A 22,340-nucleotide genomic window follows, 5' to 3' on the forward strand; every position below is an offset into this window, starting at 1 on the left:
CTTCAGTTTGATAAGAAAAAGCGCAGTTTCCAATAATTGTATATATCGTGAGGTGAAATCATTGAGGAAAACCTATTCAGCAGCTGCATTTTAGTATATTTAATGAATGTACAGCTCTACTGGCTTCCCCTATCAGGGTCATTGCTTACCAAAAAAAAACCCAACTAATTGGATCAAAGGTCCAAACTTAGAACATGCAAAACAACACAGAAATGAAACAGCATAATATAATTTTCTATGCACAGTTTTTTTTCTTCATGCTTAATGCCTTAGGGGTTATAGTTGAAAGACTTTAAAAATAAGACTTAAAATTTTTATTGCATTGAACTGAGAGGAAAATAAGAAAGACAAGTGTTGAAGGGTAAAATTAAAAAAGAAGTAGTTAATTCTATGACCAGTAAATGATACTATAGTGAGATTATCAAATCAAACTGATACTGGATAAATAGACCTGAGAGAACATCTCTCTGCTAATGCTTGCTATTATCTCTACAGGTCCAGGATCCTGGGACAATTACAGTTTTATTCATAACCCACAAAAGAATAATATTAGTAGTACACTTAAAAGTCATCTGAATACATTTTAAAACTGCATAAACAGCAAAAGAGCAGAATAAACACAGCAAGAATAGCTGAAAGCCATGGGAACCCCAGAAGTCATGTTAGAAGCAGCCCTGTTCTCCGGGTCTTCACCACCTAGGACCAAACATTCCAACTGAAAGAGAATGTTTTTTAATTTGGTTTTGTTTACTAATTTTTAATTTGGCCATGTTTGTTGTGAGAATTTTTGCTTAGTTGCTGTTGTTGTTTGGGGGGTAGGGAGAAAATAAACAATATAATTGGAACAAAACAAAGAAGCAAGAAGAACCTCACTATTTGGACCTTCTAGCACACACTGCTAACAAATAACCGAGAAAATTAGCTCTCCCATTTTGCATCCCTCTTTGCTTTAAAGAGAAAAGTCTTCACACAAAAATGGATAGAATAAATTTTTTTAATGTTTATTTATTGTTGAGAGAGAGGGCGTACGTGCATTCACATGAGCAGGGTAGGTGCAGAGGAGTGGGGAGGAGAGAGGATCCAAAGTGGGCTCTGTGCTGACAGCAGAGAGCCCAATGCAAGCCTCTAACTCACAAACTGTAAAGTCATGACCTGAGCCAAAGTCAGATGCTTAATCAACTGAACCACTCAGGTGGTCCTGGATAGAATAAATTTTTGAAAACACACAAAAGACCCCAAATAGCCAAAGCAATCTTGAGAAAGAAGAACAAAGCTGGAGGCAACACACTCCTGATTAAAAAAAACTCTATTAAAAAGCTATGGTAATTAAAACAGTATGGTACTGGCATAAAAGCAGACATAAATCAATGGAACAGAACAGGGAGCCAGAAATAAACCCATACATATATGAACAATTAATTGATGACAAAGGAATCAAGAATATACAGTGGGGAAAGTGAGTCTGGTGCTGGGAAAACTCAGCAGCAACATGGAAAAGAATGAAATTGGACCACTATATTGCAGCACATACAAAAATGAACTCAAAATGGATTAAGTACTTGAATGTGAGCCCTGAAACCATAAAACTCTTAGAAGAAAATACAGGTAGTAAGCTCCTTGACATAGGTCTTGGCCATGATTTTCTGAATCTGACACCAAAAGCAAAAGCTATGAAAATAAACAGGTGGGACTACATCAAACTAAAAGTCTTCTGCACATCAAAGGAAAACATCAACAAAATAAAAAGACAACCTACTGAATGGGAGAAAATATTTGCAAGTCATATATCTGCTAAGGGATTAATACTCAAAATGTATAAAGAACTCATACCACTCAATAGCAAAAAACAAAAAAACTGTATTTAAAAATGGGCAGGGGGTGCCTGGGTAGCTCAGTCCCTTAAACGTCTGACTCTTGATTTTGGCTCAGGTCACAATATCACCGTTTGTGAGTTCAAGCCCCGATTGGGCTCTGTTCTGACAGTGTGGAGCCTGCTTGGGATTCTCTCTCTCTCCCTCTGATTGCCACTCCCTCTCTCTCTTTCTCTGTCTCTCAAGAATAAATAAATAAATTTTTAAAAATGGGCAGATCTGCATAGATATTTTCCCAAAGAAATAGAAATAGCCAACAAGTATGTGAAAATATGCTCAACATCATTAATCATCACAGAAATGCAAATTAAAACCGCCATGAGGGGCGCCTGGGTGGCGCAGTCGGTTAAGCGTCCGACTTCAGCCAGGTCACGATCTCGCGGTCCGTGAGTTCGAGCCCCGCGTCAGGCTCTGGGCTGATGGCTCGGAGCCTGGAGCCTGTTTCCGATTCTGTGTCTCCCTCTCTCTCTGCCCCTCCCCCGTTCATGCTCTGTCTCTCTCTGTCCCAAAAATAAATAAAAAATGTTGAAAAAAAAATTAAAAAAAAAAAAAAAAACCGCCATGAAATATCAGTTCATACCTGTCAGATTGACTATTACCAAAAAGACAAGAAATAAGTGTTGGCACAGATGTGAAAAAAAGGAAATCTTGTGCACTGTTGGTAGGAATGTAAATTGGTACTGCCACTATAAAAAACAGTATGAAGTTTCCTCAAAAGATTAAAAATAGGACTACCATATCATCTAGCAATTCCACTTCTGGGTATTTATCCAAGGTAAAAAAAAAATCCCTAACTCAAAAAAAAGATATATATACCTTCTATGTTCATTGCAGCATTATTTACAATAGCCAAGATACAGAAACAACCTAAGTGCCCATAGATAGATGAATGGATAAAAAAGGTTACACACACACACACACACACACACACACACACACACACACACAATGGAATATTATTCAGCTATAAAAAAGAATGAAATCTTGCCATTTGCAACAACATGGATGGATCTTGAGGGTATTACGCTAAGTGAAATAAGTCAGACAGAGGAGGACAAATACAGTATGATGTCTCCTATTCCACAGATATTGTATATATGGAATAAAAAAAAAGGTTCATAGATACAGAAAACAGACTGGTGGTTACCAGAAGCAGGGGAAAAGGGGCAGAAGAAATGGATGAAAGGGGTGAAAGTTTAAATAAAAACAATTTTTTTAATGATGAAAAAAGGATAGAGTTCTAAAGTTTATTTCAAACCTGTTTGAGGAATGTAAGTGATATGTGATAATTAGCTTGTTATTCCATTTTTGTGCATTTATTAATTCTTCATGTAGGGTCACATAGGATACTACAGCAGACAGAGCTAGGTGATGCCAGATAATGGGGTAATGGGGTAATGGGGTTTTCACCTGCACTCCTTGTTACGCTGTGCCTGAAATAAAAGGATTAGCTCACCATATTGCTCCTTCAGCTGTTCAACAAATCTAAAGATGTCATGTCCTAGAAATGTGGATTTTAGTAAGGAACTCCTCTTGAAAATGAATTTATTTCTTTGTTTTCCTCCTTGAAAATAACAGGGTCTTTAAATAATTAGAATTTCAAATTCAGAGCTAGTTTTAAACAAAGCACATGAATTTGCTAGCTACTTTTCCCTCACTGTGGATGTTAGATAGTCTCCACTTTTTCTTCTTAACCTGTAGACTACTGTAGAGCCTAACAGGGAGCAATTTCAATCCCCTTATTATTTTTTAAAGGATTGAGAGGTTCCTGGGTGATGCAGTCAGTTAAGTGTCCAACTCTTGATTTCAGCTCAGGTCACAATTTCATGGTTCATAAGACTGAGCCCCACATTGGGCTCTGTGCTGGCAGTGCAGAGCCTGCTTGGGACTCTCTCTCTCTCTCCCTCTCTCTCTGTCTGTCTCTCTCTCTCTCTCTCTGCCTTCCCTGCTTGTGCTCTCTCTCTCTCTCTCTCTCTCTCTCAATAAACTTTGAATGAATGAATGAATGAAGAATTGAAAGCCAAAATTGGTGACATGAGAGTTGAAAAACTCTTCTCAGGCTAGTTGATTTGTTTTTTGCTGGTTTTAAGTTCAAAGTGAGTTAACCAAGATGGATTTTATTCCTGAATACTAAAAGTATTTGCAAATTCAATGCAGGACAAATGTCAGCGTTTGAGACATTATAGTGAATGAAACAGATGACAGAAAACTGAGGATGAACAAGGAAATGTTTCATTTTCCAAATATATTTTCTTTTTTAATGTTTATTTATTTTTGAGAGAGACAGAGCATGAGCAGGGGAGGGGCAGACAGAGAAGGAGACACAGAATCCAAAGCAGGCTCCAGGCTCTGAGCTGTCAGCACAGAACCCAACGTGAGGCTCAAAATCATGAACCATGAGATCATGACCTGAGCCGAAGTCAGATGCTTAACCAACTGAGCCACCCAGCTGCCCCTTTTTTCCAAATATATTTTCTAAAAACTACAGATTTCTAAAATTTATTTCAACCACTGGCAAAAACAAAAACAAAAACAAAAACAAAACTTGTATAAATCATTAATAGGGTATATAAACATTTATAAGTGTTAATGACTAGAAGCCAGCCTGACTTTTTAAGAATAAATCATGCAAATTACCTAATATCTTTTTCTCATAGACAGACTGGCATAAAATGTTATATCTGCGTTACAGCAAGGCATTTGAAGTTTTTAATGATATACTTACTAATTAGATAGAGAAATGTGATCGGGATAATATTACAAGTGAGTGATTTAACAGCTAAATGAATGATAACCAGAGAGTACTGGTTAATAGACCAAATTCAAAAAATAATAAATTATCTATTTCTATGCTTAAACTAACATGTGAACAGAAAATATCACTGTTTATAAAAATTGTAAATAAACAGAAATTAGAGAAATAATATGCTTGACAGCAAAATCCAGATCCAAAATATGCAATAGGCTATACTAATAAACCCATTAGCCAAGATAAAAAAATTTTAAAGGGAAAATCTAAAATAACTACTTACAGATTCCAAAATTCCTGTACACAAATGCAAAATTAGGGAAACATGCCTTAAATAAGTAGATTTTTTTTTTCCAATTCTGCTAAGATTCTTGCACATAACCTCAGGCCAACACTAACCTCCTAACAACCCAGGCCGGTAAAAAGACAGTGCTCTAGACCTTGAACAAGATGCATGTGAAGGACCAGGAACAAATTACGTTCTTCATGCTGAGAAGGCAGCAAGCAACTTTGCTTACCTAGGGCAAGGAGCCTGAGGTAAAGAGAAACAAGTAAAAAGGAACCAGACCAAAGAACTGATGCTAATAGTCTGGGAGTAACTCAAGGCAGGAAGAAGGTAAACATAAGAGACTTCAGAACAAAGAAGCAATCATCCCAATGCCATCTCAAGTTTATGATTCTTTTGCTGTTCTGTGGCTTAGAGACTACATGGAAGAATAGTGGTATGAATCATTCTGAAAATGCCATCATTACCATCCAGGCATAGTTGGGAGCATTTTAGTAACAGTGAAAACATGAGGTAAACACCTGTCATACTTGAGGAGGCATGAATAATTCTGCCTGCTGCCCTGTGGAGCTGACTTCAAAAAACAAAAACAGAAAACTTTTAATGGAAAAAGTTGAGTGTACAGCATTGTGCAAGGCACTTTGGAAGAAACAAATATAAGCAAGACACAAATAGAGAGGTTTTCATCCACATTAGATCCAAGGCAGTATCTGTTGTGCTCAATGAGTAGGACAAACATAGTTCTAGACATATTCAAAAGATAGCAACGCTCCTTCTGGCTAGGTTTATGAGGAAGTCTTCTTGGAGACAATGGCATTTAGCAGAGCTAAAGTTAGTAGCACAGGCCCCTCCCCAAATACGACACAGCTTATACTTGGATAATGTCTGAACCCCTCAAAATACAGAAAACTATACCCATAGCTTGATCTCTTCCTGTTTGTCCTCCAGATCCTCTTACAGTCTGGTGTCTTCCCTGGAAGACTGGCCTGTGTGGACTGCAGCAAGCTTCCAGTGGGGTTCAGTCAACGTGAAGCACCAGTGGGACAGCAGAAGGCAGGAGAAGAATGACGTCAGAGTCTTTCTTCCTTCAATTCTCCCTGCCAGCCACCCAGATTATCTGTGTCTGTCTCCCAAAAGCCAGCTCCTGTCATAGGACCCTCTATTATAGCTTACTCACCAAGTTCATGAGCCTCTCTCACCCCTTCCCCCTTTCAACCTAGGAGAGCAAAGACCCCCAGCTGATACCAGCCCTAAGGAGCCACTCTATCTATCCTTTATAGTATTCACTACGTCTTGCCTATAGCTTTATAAATTGTACTTTTATTAAACTATGCTCAGTTACCCAGTTTGAGTGTGGCATCTATTTCCTGACACATACGGTGTACTTTTGGGTCTCATATTCATATTGCTAAGCTGAAGGCTCTTACCAAGGCTTGAAATATGAGTCTGCTTATGGAGAATGAGATATTAGGGATTTAGGACCCAAATCTGCCTATATAAGCATTCTTAGAGAAGAGATGAGTTTAAGCAATTGCCAGAAGCAGGCATAAGGTCTTGTCCTTCCCAACATCATCAGTCACTTTGTGTATGTGTATTCAGAATCATAAGGATGAAATGCACTACCTCAATAAGATAAATAGCCCCTAACTTTGCACTACGGGACCAAGCTAAAGACAAATTAGGAATCTTTACTCACCCATGCCTAAGAAATACAATCCCATTACTTCTGTCACTGCTGCTGCCACCACCCATATCCGATGGCTCCTGTCTACTAACTGCCCCAGAGGAAGCCTCCAAAGACCAAGCAATAGCTTATGGCTTGAGTAATAAAAATGAAATAAAGTAGGCCTCTCAATTTGGGGGCCTTAAAGCAATTGCTGCTTGCTTTAGTACAATATTGCAAAGGCAGACCCAACATCATTGGTAATACTGTTCCTTAGCTTAGGTAGATCCATGTGTTTATTTTCTTATTATGTTTCTCTGCTCTTTCCCACTCCATCTGGTCTCACCCTTGTCTCTCAGCAACCAAAGACTCAAAGCTGTGCCTGCAAGAGATTCCACTGGAATTTGGAGTGAGCAAATGAGGCTCACATCGCTGCACAGCACTGCCAACAATTTAGGATTAAACCTCCCTTCTACCATTTCCAACTCTGAAGCATTTTCAATGACTGTGTCTTCCCAGGCTCCAGCCTCCCATCATTCTGCAGAGTCTCCACCCTCCTCCCACCCTTTTTCTTTCCTCCTTTCTCCTTCATAGATTGTTCATCTCTGAATTCTCCAAGTTTCTGTTTATTTCTTAACCAGAGAAGATTAGCAATCTATGTTTCACTGCACCCCGGAAAGCTCATCTTGGTAATAAAATATATCTATTAATGGAGGTTCCCAAATAAAGACAGTTTTCTCCTTGAGATAAACCCTCCGTATTTGCTTAGAAATAATAGTGTTTTCTCTCTACCACAACTGTGAGTACACTTTGTAAATGGAATGGATTTTACTGTGCATATTTTAAGAAAGATTTCCAAAATCTAATCACTTTCAGCATACAGACACCATCAATGTCTGTACCATAAGGTTACAGAAAAGATAGATAAAAGATACCTATGGAAACTTCCTTTCCATGATAAGAACCTTTAAATTTCAGAGCTTAAAACACCCAACACATACCTCCATACTCCTGCTCCCTTTTACAGCACAAGGCAAATGTCTGAGTTGTTTCACAAGAAAACCCTGCCCTGGCTGGCAGGCACAATCAATACCACAGATTTAGAGCTCTTTGTACAGCTTTTTGCACACAGTGGGTGCTCAATAAATATTGCTGGCTGATTGATTCTAGCTCCAGTGATCCAGAGAACTCACACAGAAGCAGCTAGTTTGAAAAAGAAATTATTTTTGAATTGCAAGCTAATAAATATTGTGCCAGCAGATTCTGACTAGGAAAACTTACTCTAGAGTGAATTGAATGCAGTTTTCACTTTTTGATTTTTAATTTTCATACAAATACTCTGTTGTGGGCTGGACTGTAATCCCCCCAAATTTATTCGTTGAAGTCCTAACCCCCAATACCTACAAGGTAGAGATCAAATCTTTAAAGAGGTAGTTAAGCTAATATGAGTTCATTAGCATGGACCCTACTCCAGTGTGACTGGTGTCCTTATAAGAAAAGGAGATTGGGACACAGACATGCACAGAGGGAAGAACATCTGAAGACATAGGAAGAAGATAGCCATCTACAAGCCAAGAAGAGACCAGCCCTGCTGAAATCCTGATCTCGGGCTTTCAGCCTCCAGAATTGTGAGAAAACACACTTTTGTCATTTAAGCCACCCAGTCTGTGATATTTGGTCTGGCAGCCTAGAAAGTCATACATGCTCTTATAACTTTCTAGCAACAAAGTTCTTAACATTTGGGGGAAGGGAACTTGCAGAACTCCGTAAAAGCCTGATGAAAGTCTCTGAAATCTCCTTAAGATCTATCTGCTCATCTGTGCAAAACCAAAATTTTACATTTGATTCTAGAGGATTCATGGATCTCCTTGATCCCAGACCCACAATTAAGATCCTCTGTGTGTGGTATCAAATACTCTCAAATGATATGCATGAAAAATTTGCTGGACTAGTCCTGAGACTAGTGAGTGGTTCACTCAAGTCTCCAGTGATGAGAGGTATGGTCATTACCTTTGTAACCAAATAATAAATAATACATTAATTAAATGACTAATTATATAACATTTCAAAATTTCACAAAGAAAAGTAAGACATGCTAAGGAAAAAAACCCTGAACATAACTTTCATTCAAAGTTATAGTAAAATAGGGGTGCCTGGCTGTCTCAGAGGGTAGAGCATGCAACTCTTGATCTTGGGATCTTGACTTCAAGACCCACATTGGGAGCAGAGTTTACTTTACATTTTTTTTTTAATTATAAAATTATAGTAAAATAATTGTGAAAAAAATAACTTCATGGGCAAGTTGATGAATATGTTCAAATATTTCTCTAATATAATACTCAAGAAAATATTGATAATTATGATCAGAATTTAAGAATAGTAAAGATGGGGCGCCTGGGTGGCTCAGTCGGTTAAATGTGTGACTTCGGCTCAGGTCATGATCTCACTGTTCGTGAGTTTGAGCTCCATGTGGGGCTCTGTGCTGATAGCTCAGAGCCTGGAGCCTGCTTTGGATTCTATGTCTCCTTCTCTCTTGGCCCCTGTCCCACTCACTGTGTTTCTGTCTCTCTCCCCCCTCTCTCTCTCTCTCAAATATAAACAAACATATTAAAAAAAAAAAAAAAAGAACAGTAAAGAGGGGCACCTGGGTGGCTCAGTTAGTTAAGCCCCGCATTAGGCTCCACACTGACAGTTCAGAGCCTGCTTGGGATTCTGTCTCTCCCTCTGTCTGCCCCTGCCCCCACCTCTCAAAATAAATACATAAACTTTAAAAAAAAAAAAAAGAAAAGAACAGTAAAGAAAATGTCCATGCAAAAATGAAATGAACTAGAATAAAATGTATTCAAAAATAAAATCTTTGAACTAAAATATTATATCATTTGGGTCAATAAAGGAGTTTCAGCTGACTAAAAGGGAAGAAACCTGTCTCCCCCAAAGACAGGTTGTGAGGTAAGATGGCTCATGGCTGGAAGTGTTGGAGCAGGGGCTAGATAATCAGTTGTTATGGGTGTATACAAGAAGAGACTCTGTTGGAGTTGGGGGGGGGGGGGGGAGTTGAACTACATGCCTCTAACACCTACATTTCACTAGTAAGGGAAATGATATATGTGAAATAAAATTCCTCTGCAAAGTGTACTGTGTCATAAGAAAGATAAATTGATAGAGAAATTCAAAGAAAAGTGCTGCTGCTTGTATGTGAATTCCTAACTCTGAGTTCCCTGAGTCCCTTTCCTTTGTTATCTAGCTGACCGCAGGGGTGAAGGGGCAACATAATCAATTTAAGTTTGCATCTCAGGGAGCATGAAAAGGGGGGCTGCCAACAGAAAACAAACCTGCTGCTTTCCAGCACAAGCCAGCCAGGAAAACAACTAAAAACCTGCATCAACTTTAGAGGGGGAGAAGGAAGCAACAACACAGATGCCCTTGGCCAGTCATCAACGTGGGCATGCATTTCCACACCCGTAATTGACTGGAAACCTCTAACACCAAGAGACAGGTTGTTCCTGAATTTTTCCATTTCATGTGAAGTATTTATTGCTGATTTTGAGTTTTAGCTTCACCTTGAAAGATAGCTTATCCCAGAATATTTTTAACATATATACCATAAACCATTCAGAAACAGAAGATATCCACCTTAAAAAAAATGAAAAATTTCCCCATAAAAATCTAGTTTCCTATAATAGTTTGAACATTTTAGACCAAAAAATGTTAAATTCTTGCCACTAAATAAATTACCATTTTAAAAACAGGTTTTTTTTTATTTTAAAATAATAAATTTGAAGACAAATATTACCTATAATGCCTACTAAATGCCACAGAGATGGGTTTTTTTTCCCTTATTTTGTAGAAGTGGAAAGATATGTGTTAGCAGGTCAATTAACTACCTTATCAATGTAAGCTGACATTTATTGAGGTACATAGCATGCTAAGCACTTTAAATGCATTATCACATTTATTCTTCACAATAGTCCTATGAAGCAGACACTATTAAAACTCCATTTTATTGATGAGACATCTGGAGCACAGAGCAATTAAGTAATTTGCTTAGGATTACACGCCAAATTAAGTGGTAAACCTAGAATCCTCCCTCAGAACATCTTGGTTTGCTTGATGTTTTTTGTTCATTTGTTTGTTTTTGTTTCAGGAAGTGAGGACCTAGTCACTATGGAGTATTTAGTAAGTTAGTTATTTTTAACTGATAATCAATTTATTAAAAAGATTGATTTAAGCATCTGCAATGGTGACTTCAACCTCAATTCCTGTTTCAATACTCATGGAAGTTATCTGTTTAAAAATCTCAGAAGGGCTGTATAAATCAATGAATTGCTTGTGGATCCTCATCTGAAAATGACCCCAAGTCTAAAACCTTCACCTCAAGAAATTTTTCTTGTAGTGATTCTCAGAGTCTTGGTAGGCATCCAAACTGGTCCTTTCACTTTGAGATTCTTTTTCTTTGTGCCTCTGATCAAGTCAGCACATGCTTTCTCCATTTACTTTGGGGCTGGTTAGAGTAATTCTAATTTGATGAATCACTATCTCTGGTTCCAGGGGTGTCTTCCTGGTGTCTTTCAAAGCCACGGCTGCGGCACAGCTTCCTGACTGACTTGTTCCTTGGCGAGAGCCAACATGGTGAGGCAGGAGCAGGATCGTCGGGGCCTGCAAAGTTCTGTGGTACCTGCGACCATGTCTTCTTCAAAGAGCCCTATGTTGTTTTTAATAACCCTAAAGAGTAGCTTTGAGAAAGTTGTTATAAATCAGCAATATGCAGCCTAAAGATATATATACAAGGGAATCATTTTATAGTATGAGAATGCCCATTACTTTTGGATCAGTACTTCCTCAAGTACTATCCACTGAGCTACACTGGGGTCCACAGAGAATGGCACTCAGGCAAGCACCTCCATTCCGCTCTGCCCATTTTTGATTACTGAGTATTGGCGATGCCATGACAAAGTTAAAGAAAGGCAATTCTAAGTTCTCTATAACAGGAGAGTTCTCTCCCTCCTCACTGCCACCCATCAATCTAAATGACACAATTCATCACCAATGAGCTCTTTCCACTGTGGCTGGACCACAACAGCTAATTTTACTCACAATCATGATTCTCAACAGTGCTAGTTCAAAGTACATATTGTATCTTACAGTAGTCCTCCTTTATCTGTGGGGGATATGTTCCAAGACATCTCCTCTAGTGGATGCCCGAAACCATGGGTAGTATTGAACCCTATATATACAGTGTTGTTTCCTGTACCTACATACCTATAATAAAGTTTAGTTTATAAACTAGGCACAGGAAGAGATTAACAACAATAAGAATAAAATAGAACAATTATAACAATGTAAATGTGGCCTCCCTCTCTCTCTCTCAAAATACCTTATTGTACAGTACTCACCCTTCTTGTGATGATGTGAGATGATAAAATGCCTACATGATGCAATGAAGCAAGATGAATGATGTAGCCATCATGACATAGAATTAGGCTACTATTGACTTCTAAAAATTCATCTTAAGGAGCAATGTCTGTTTCCATGGTTGACCACAGATAACTGAAACTGCTGAAAGTGAAACCATGGATAAGGGGGGAGCTGCAAGCATACCTCAGAGATATTGCAGGTTTAGTTCCAGACCACTGCAAAAACGATAATATTGCAATAAACCAAGTCAAATAAATTTTTTGGTTTCCCCGTGCATATTAAGGTCATGTTTACATTGCACTATTAACTCTATTATGTGTGCAATACCATTATGTTTTTTTAAAGTACATGCCTTAATTAAAAATACTTTATTACTAAGAAAAGAATGCTATCATCTGAGCTTTCATCAAGTCATAATCACTGATCACAGAGAACCGTAACCAATATAATAATAATGAAAAAATTTGAAAATTTCTGAAAATCACCAAAATGTGACAGACACAAAGTGAAAAAAGCTGTTGGAAAATGGGGCCAAAAGACTTGCTCAATGCAGGGTTGCCACAAATCTTCAATTTGTGAAAAAAAATGCAGTATCTACAAAATGCAATGAAGTGAAGCACAATAAAATAAGGTATGCCTGTACTGTATTCTATTCATCCACTAAAACTTTTGTACATCTTTCTATCTTGGAGTTTTGCTTATTCTGAGCAAAAAAAATCTGAGCCTTATTCCCAATGGGTTCTTGAGAACCCATCTAAAAATCCACTCCACGGATGCCTGGGTGGCTCAGTCAGTTAAGAATCCAGCTCCTGGTGTCAGCTTGGGTCACTATCTCACCAACATGAGATACAGACCCACAGTGTGATCGAGTCCCACATCGGGCTCCATGTTGAGCGTGGAGCTTGCTTGGGATTCTCTCTCTTCCTCTCTCTCTCTCTGCCCCTCCTCTCTATGTGCTTTCTCTCTTTCTCTCAAAATAAATATACTTAAAAAAATAAAAATACAAAATATAAAAATCCACTTCAATAATACATTTATTAATTATTATGGTTTTGATGTTTAGTTATATGTTCAACTTGGTTTCTTCTGATTGTTTCTGGGTTCCTCTTTTTCCTTCTCTTTTTCCCTTGAATCTATACTCATATTCTTTCTCTCACTGTATCCTAAAGCAAAATCCCACACTATTTCCCAATTCTTATGAGACTAATGAACAAATGTTTTTCCTACACAGATTTTTCTAGTATAATTAACCCATATAAAAAGCATGCAAAAAACTGGTAAACTCTTGTGCAAATTAAAACAGCCAGGATACTACTCAGAATGTGCCCTAAAAAAACCCAAAACATCATTCAGAGAAAATAGCTAAAGTCCCTTCCATATAAAAAAAAAATTGATGCTGTCATTCACCCTAGGCACCTTAGACAATAACATTTTATTGGACATGTTGAAAGATGACATATGCTAGTTGTTGTTTTTTTAAAGGAAGACTTCAGACATTTTCTATCGGTTTGAAAGGTGTATTTTAAGGAAAGAAAAACTCTGATAACTTAGGTTAGCCTTGGAGGTAGAGGTAGGCAGGAATGTGTCAGTCAGAGGCAAAAGGGGGAACAGAAAAAATAGAGGTCCCAGTTAAGCAGTTATATAAAAATTTTAATTTTTTATGATACAAAAAGCAATTACAAAATTACAGGCCTTCTAAATCATCATGCTTGAGTGCTTTGGGTTGTACTCCTAATATTTAAAACCAGTTCTGTCACTGATATGTTTTATGCAAGCAGTAGCCAATACTCACCCTCCACAAATTATGGGGTGTCCCAGGCACATAATTGGTGGCAACTGGCAAGAAGGAAAAAGTAAATATATTCATCAAGTCTACAAATCTGAGCCAAAGAGCAGGAACAGCCATATGCTGAGGCTCACTCAACAAGAAGACATATCCCTCAACACCAAACCTTTCAATCACATATTATCAAATGCTAGATAATATTAGCATGATCTAGCTATGCTAGATCATAGCACTCATGGGAGTGCTATGATCTTCCAGTTGCTCAGGTCAATAATTTTGTACCTGTATCTTTATTTTTCTTCTCATGTCCACATCCAAATCGCCAGTAAATCCTGTAATACCTGCTTTCAAATTATATGCTGAATCTAATTCTAACCTACACCACTACCTGTCTCCTACCCCATTCCAATCCACTTCCATCTCTTACTAGATTATTGCAATAACCTCTTTCCTAAATATTCTCTCTACTTCCACTCTTACACCTGACAAGCTGTGCTCCGTAGCCAGACAAACCCTTTTTAATGTAAGAAAGATGATATCACTTTCTGCTCATCATTTCAACAGCTTCCCGTCCCATTCACGGTAAAACCCACAAGACCCACCACGACTTACAGTGTCCTACAAAATTTGTCCGTCCTTCGCTCCACCACCGCTTCTCCAGTCTCTTTTATTACCCTTACTCCACTCCAGCCACATTGGTTGCCTTGCTGTTCCTCCAACATTCTAATTCCTTTCCACCTGTATTTGTTACAGTTCTTCAGAGAATAGAACCAATAGAATATATACACATATATAAGAGATTTATTACAGAAGGTGGCTCATGCAATTCTGGAGCCTGTGAAGTTCCACAATCTGCTGTCTGCAAGCTAGAGAACCAGGAAAGCCAGTGGTGTAATTCAGCCTGAGAATGTGAAAACAATGGTGTTAAGTCCCAGGCGGAGTCTGAGGCACAGGAACACTATTTCTGAGGGCAGAAGACGGACATCCCACCTCAAGCAAAGAGAAAAACTGTATTCTTCCTCAGCCTTTTGTTCTTTTCAGGCCCTCAATGGACTGGATGATACCCACCTGCACTGTTGTAGGCAATCTACTCAGTCTACCAATTCAAATGCTAATCTCTTCCAGAAACATCCTCACAGACACACCCAGAAGTAATATTTTACCAATCATCTGAACATCCCTTAGCCCAGTCAAGTTGACACATAAAATTAATCATCGCACTACCCAAGGGCACTTAAAACAGGTGTCGTCTCTACCAACAATTAAGTTTCCCCCAGACATCTTCGTGGCTCACATACTCTCACTTCCTTTAAGTCCAGGTTCAAATATCAGCTAATCAAAGAGGTGACTTTCCACCCACCAGTGCTTCCTATCTCCTCTTTCCTGATTTATGCTTTTCTACACATGAATTACCCATGATTTATTCTATGTCTATGTATTTTTCTCCCTCCCCCACCCACTATAATATTAGCTCCATGAAAGTAGAGACTTCTTTTATTCTAGATCTTCTAATCCTGAACCTGGAGTCATGCCTAGAACACAGTAGGACCTTAATAAATATCTATATTTATTAACAAGGGATATTATTTCAATCACTTATGGCACCTTCATTATGTGATTTCAGCTAGCATCATTTCTCTTTGAAAAGAAATACTTGCCATTTTTTAATTTCTCTCTTGAAACCACTGTATAAATTTTATATTTTTATTGACATAATATTAAAGTTAAAGGGAATTAAAAGTTTCTCCAGTTTAATTGCCTCTTCCCAAAGACCATATCCTATCTTTGAATGTGTTTACTAGAAAATTTTTATTTATGTTGACCTAAAATTTGCCTATATAACATTCATCCTTTGAATGTTAAAAATCCTTGAAGATTTTTAAGAAAAGATTTTTGGAAAAAATAAACTTGAAACAAAGAACATAATGTAGGATTTAAAGTCTTTTAAAAAATTGCTTCAATTAAGGAAGTTATCAAATTAGCATATTACCTGTGGGTAATATGTCACCAACAACTTATTTAGTATTAAATGACATTTGCTTTGTTCTCTGAGTGAACACCACCATATTAGAAAGAGGCCATCATTGAATGGATAAAGAAATTGTGGTTTATATACACAATGGAGTACTATGTGGCAATGAGAAAGAATGAAATATGGCCCTTTGTAGCAACATGGATGGAACTGGAGGGTGTTATGCTAAGTGAAATAAGCCATACAGAGTAAGACAGATACCATATGTTTTCACTCTCATGTGGATCCTGAGAAACTTAACAGAAACCCATGGGGGAGGGGAAGGGGGAAAAAAAGGAGGTTAGAGTGGGAGAGAGCCAAAACATAAGAGACTCTTAAAAACTGAGAACAAACTGAGGGTTGATGGGGGGTGGGAGGGAGGGGAGGGTGGGTGATGGGTATTGAGGAGGGCACCTTTTGGGATGAGCACTGGGTGTTGTATGGAAACCAATTTGACAATAAACTTCATATATTGAAGAAAAAAAAAAAGAAAGAGGCCATCATTGTAGAAGATTCACACCTAAAATATATCCCTTCTTACCAATAGAGCATATGAAAAATAAGCTAGAGTGAGTACTCTGAGAAATGCTGGACAGCTACAAACAAGAGATTCCCAAAGAAAAGCAGGATTAAAAGTGACACGAAATGATTTAAGGACAAAGATTTACATTTACAAATTTGTGGCTATATTTCTAAAAATCATAAAATGTCTAATGTCACTTTATTGTAATAAGGATTTTTTAAGTACTTTTATTTAAAAAGATATTTTTAGAAGGAAAGCATTACTTTAGGAATCATGTGCAATCTTAGTTATCCATTCCAAGGAAAGATAAGACTAGTCAGTTATTTATTTAGTTAGCTAGCTTGCTAGTTAGTTATTTGTTTTCCATCTCTCTCCCCATTATAGAAACTGCATGAATGCATGGCTTCCTCTGAAGATTAAAGTTTTAAACATCTTTTTTTGGAATAATTACAGATTCACATGAATTTGCAAAAATAGTACAGAGGAGAGGTTTTTACCTTTCACTCAGCTTACTCCAATGGCTACATCTTACATAATCATAGTCCTATATTAAAACTAGGAATTTGACATTGATACATGTGTGAGTTTAGTTTTGTGTCATTTTACAACATGCATAGATTTATGTCACTAACAACACAATCAAGATATAGAACTATTCCAACAGCACAAAGACCTCCCTCATGCTATTCCTTCATAGTCACATCCACCTCTTTCCTCCCATTCCAACATACCTAATCCCCTTGATTATCCCTAAACCATGAATCCCCTAAACCATGGATATGTTTTCCATCTTTATAACTTTGACTTCAGGAATGTTACACAAATGGGACCATGTAATATGTAACCCCTTGAGATTGACATTTTTTTCACTGAGCATAATGCACATTTCAATAGCTCGTTTTTGTTGTGGTGATTGTGGTTGGTTTGGTTTTGGTTCTGGCTGAATACTGCTGAGCAGTATTCCATGGTGTGAATATACCAGAGTTGGTCTAACCACTCACCTACTGAAGGATATCCAGATTGCTTCTAGGTTTTGGCTATTACAAATAAAACTATGATAAACAATTATACACAGATTTGTGTGCAAATATAGTTTTCATTTCTCTGGGATAAAAGCCCAGGAGTGCAATTTCTGTGTTATATGATAAGTATATGTTTAGCTTTTTAAGAAACTGCCATACTATTTTCTAAGGTGGCTGTAGTACTTTACATTCCCATGAGCATTGTATGACAGATCCAGTTTCTCAGCATCCTTGTCAGCATTTGGTATTGTCATATTTTCAAGTGTAACTGTTCTTACAGGTATACAGTGATATCTCATTGTAGTCTAAATTTGCATTTCCCTAATGGCTAGTGATGCTGAACATCTTTTCATGTACTTATTTGCCATACGTACATCCTTTCAGTGAAATGTTTTTTCATGTCTTTGGCCATTTTTTATTTGGATTGTTTGTTTTTTATTGTGAGTTTCCAGAGTTCTTTATATATTCTAAAAATTGATCTTTTTTAATATATGTGGTTTGCAGATAGTTTCTCCTGGTTTATAGCTAATCTTTTCAACCTCTTAATGAGGTCTTTCACAAGGAAAAAAAAGTCTTTAATTTTGATGACATGCAATCAATTGATTTTTGTCTTTTATAGATTGTGTTTTTTGTGTCATGTCTAAGAACTTTTCACTAAGCCCTAGATCCCAAAGATTTTTTTCCTATGCTATCTTCTAAAAGTTGTATATATTATCATTCACATTTATATTTATGACGCATTTTGGCTTAATTTTTGCATTAGACGTGAGATTTAGTTCAAGGGTTTTGTTTTTGCCTGTTTTTGTTTTGCCTGTGAACAGACAATTCCTCCAGCACCATTTGTTGAAAAGTTTATCCTTCCTGGGGCGCCTGGGTGGCTCAGTCAGTTGGGCCTCTGACTTCAGCTCAGGTCATGATCTCACGGTTGGTGGGTTTGAGCCCCGAGTTGGGCTCTGTGCTAACAGCTCACAGCCTGGAGCCTGCTTGGATTATGTGAGTGTGTGTCTCTCTCTGCCCCTCCCCAGCTCGTGTTCTGTCTTCCTCTCTCTCTCTCTCTCTCTCTAAAATAAATAAACATCAAAAAAAAAATTTTAAGATTATCCTTCCTTTATTGAACTTCTTTTGTATTTTTTCAAAAGTCAGTTGGCCATACTTAGAAAATGGAAAAGTCTATTTCTGGGTTCTCTAATCCATTCCACTGATCTCTGTGTCTATCCCTCTCCCAATACCACAGTCTTGATTACTGTAACTAAATAATAAGTCATGAAATTAAGCAGACTTTTTCTCCCACTTTATTTTCTTTTTTGAAATTGTTTTATCTGTTCTAGTTCCTCTACTTTTCCATATAAATTTTAGAATCGTCTTGGGTATATCTACCAAAAAGTCTCATTGGGATTTTGATTACTTGTATATCAATTAGCGAAGAACTGGCACGTTTAAGATATTGATTCTTCTAATACATTAAATTGGCATAACTCTCCATTTATTTAGACCCCCTTTGATTCCTTTCATCAGTATTGTGTAGTTTTCAGAATAAATGCCTGAAGATGTTTTATTAAACTTACAGCTAAGTATTTCTTCCTTTCTTTTTTGAGTGATTGTAAATGGCACTGTGCTTTTAGTTTCAATATCAACACTCACCCATGATAAAAACTCTCAGAAAACTAGGAATTGAAGGAAAGATCCTCAACTTTAAAGACTGTCTACCAAAAAAAAAAAAAAAACAAACCCACCCCCAGCTAGCATCACACTTACTGGTCAAAGACTGAATGCTTTCCCTTAAGAAGGGGGCAAGGCAAGGAATATTTTTTTTTTTAATTTTTTTTTTCAACGTTTTTTATTTATTTTTGGGACAGAGAGAGACAGAGCATGAACGGGGGAGGGGCAGAGAGAGAGAGGGAGACACAGAACCGAAACAGGCTCCGAGCCATTAGCCCAGAGCCTGACGCGGGGCTCGAACTCACGGACAGCGAGATCGTGACCTGGCTGAAGTCGGACGCTTAACCGACTGCGCCACCCAGGCGCCCCCCAAGGCAAGGAATATTTTAATCATTGTTATTCATCATAGTGTAGGAGGTTTTAGCCAGTGTAATAAGAAAGGTAAACAAAAGGGATACAGATTAGAAAGAAAGAAATAAAACTGTCCTTATCTGCAGATAACATGATGGTCTACAGAGAAAATTCCAAGGAATCTATTTAAAAAAACAAAAAAACTAGAACTAGTGAGTGAGTTCAGCAAGGTTGCAGGATACAAAGTCAACATACAAATTCAATTGAATTTCTATGTAATTGCAATGGGTACCTTCTCTCCTACCTCCTTCTGGAACTACAATGTCTTAACTTGTTTTGTTTTGTTTCGTTTATTTAAATTCAAGTTGGTGGGGTACCTGGGTGGTTCATTTGGTTAAGTGTCCAACTTTGGCTCAGGTCATGATCTCACAGTTCATGGATTTGAGCCCTGTGTTGGGCTCTGTGCTATCAGTGCAAAGTCTGGAGCCTGTTTCAGATTCTGTGTCTCCCTCTCTCTCTGCCCCTCCTCTGCTCTTGCTCTCTCTCTCTCTCTCTCTGTCAAAAATAAATAAATGCTTTTTAAAAAATGTTTTTAAATAAATAAATTCAAGTTAGTTAACAATACAGTATAGTCTTGATTTCAGGAGTAGAACCCAGTGATTCATCTCTTACATATGACACCCAGTGCTCATCCTCAAAAGTGCCCTCCTTAATGCCCATCACCCATTTAACCCACCCCCCACCCACCTCTCCTCTAGCAACCCTAATTGTTCTCTGTATTTAAGACTCTCTTATGGTTTGCCTCCCTCTCTGTTTTTAACTTGTTTTTCCTTCCCTTTCCCTGTTCATCTGCTGTGTTTCTCAAATTCTACACAAGTGAAATCATATGATATCTGTCTTCCTCTGACTGACTTATTCTGTTGTTCAGACCAGATCATTTCTACTGTTCTATGTTCAAATTCACTGACTTTTTTCCGTCTGTCCTCTCTATCCTATTAAACCTATACATTGAGTTTTTATTTTGCTTTTTTAAATTTTTAGCTCTAAAATTTCCATTTGGCTCTTGTTTATATCTTCTATTACTTGAGAACTTCCATTTTATGCCCAGACTTTCTATTTTTCAATGGTTTCAAGCATAACTATAATTATTTATTGAAGCATTTTTATGATGGGTTCTTCAAATTCATTATCAAATAATTCTAACATGTATCATCTTTGATGTTGGTGTCGATTGTCTTTTCTCATTCAGTTTGAGTTCCTCCTGGTTCCTGGCATAATGAGTGATTTTTTATTGATATCTGGCCATTTGGGGTTTTATGAGACTCTGTCTTATTTAAATCTTTTTTAGCAATTTTCCTCTGACACCACTCCACTGAATGAAATGGGGCATTACCTCAGTTCTGCTAGGTGGGGGTGAATACCCAGGTTCTCTACTCAGCCTCTGTGGGAACCTTGAGGGGTTCTAGGGTTCCCTGATACTGCTGGGCAGAGTGGAAATTCAGGCTCCCACTAGGTCTCCACCGATGACGCCCTGGCTAGGAAGGTAAGTGGTGCCATGTCACTACTCCACTGATGCTGCAAGCAAGAAAGGGGGAATTCATTGTGCCCAGCAAGGATGAAAGTCCCAGCTTCTCACTCAGTCTTCTCTGACACCCCAGCAGGAGGTTAGGACAACATTTACAGTCAGGCAAGGGTGGAAGTCCAGGCACCCCACCCACTCTTCACTGGAAGGACTACGCATAGAGCTACAGTTTTTTTTCCTGTGGTTATTTGGCTGGACCAGATCATTTATTATCTAAATATTTTCTGCCTTTCTAGGCTGACCCTTTCCACATCTTTTAGCTAGAGAGAACAGGCTTTTCTTGGGTTGTGTTTTGTTTTGTTGTTTTGTGGGGAGTTGGTTTTTTGTTTGTTTGGGTTGCAGGGGAGTTCTTTGGTTTGCTTTCGTTTTTGTTTTTGTTGTGGTCTGTACCTATCTGGTCTGGTCTGTGGTCTGGGCATTCTCAGATTTAAAGCTTCTCCAGGACCCAGCTGGGAATATACAAGGCAAAAAAAAAAAAAAAAAAAAAAGGAATTCACTCCTGTGTAATTCCTTGGGTCCCAGAGTCCATAACCATTTGTCTTGTTCTCTCTACCTTCCAGGGTCTTCTTATGTTTGTGCTATACTTGATGACCAGAGTTTTTCATTATTCTGAGAGGGGGAATAAGGGAAAATTACATCTCCTTAACATTTTTTCCTCTTTTTTTTTAATTTTTAAATTTTATTTAAATGCAAATTAGTTAACATATAGTATAATAATGACTTCAGGAGTAGAATTTAGTGATTCATTGCTTATATATAACACCCATTGTTCATCCCAACAAGTGCCCTCCTAAATGCCTATCACCCATTTAGCTCAACCTCTTACCCAACATCCCTCCAGCAACCCTCAGTTTGTTCTCTGTATTTAAGAGAATCTTATGGTTTGCCTCCCTCTTTGTATCATATTTTTTTCTTCCCTTCCCTTCTGTTCATCTGTTTTGTTTCTTAAATTCTACATATGAGTGAAATCATATGATATTTATCTTTCTCTGACTTATTTCACTAGTTCCTCCCATGTTCTTGCAAATGGCAAGATTTCGCTCCATTTGATCACCAAGTAATATTCTATTGTATGTGTATATATCACATCTTCTTTATCCATTCGTCAGTCAATGGACATTTGGGCTCTTTCCATACTTTGGCTATTGTCGATAGCACTGCTATAAACATTGGGTACGGGTGTCCCTTCAAATCAGCATTTTTGTATCCTTTGGATAAATACCTGGTAGTGCAATTGCTGGGTCATGGGGTAGATCTATTTTTAATTTTTTAAGAAACCTTTTCCAGAGTGGCTGTACCAGTTTGCATTCCCACCAACAGTGCAAGAGGGTTCCCCTTTCTCTGCATCCTCGCGAACATCTGTTGTCTCCTTAACATTTCCATAGAAAAAAATGAAAAATAGTCAACTATAGCCTCCCTTAA

Source organism: Panthera leo, chromosome B1, assembly GCF_018350215.1.
Source record: "Panthera leo isolate Ple1 chromosome B1, P.leo_Ple1_pat1.1, whole genome shotgun sequence".
In the NCBI taxonomy this organism is placed as follows: domain Eukaryota; kingdom Metazoa; phylum Chordata; class Mammalia; order Carnivora; family Felidae; genus Panthera; species Panthera leo.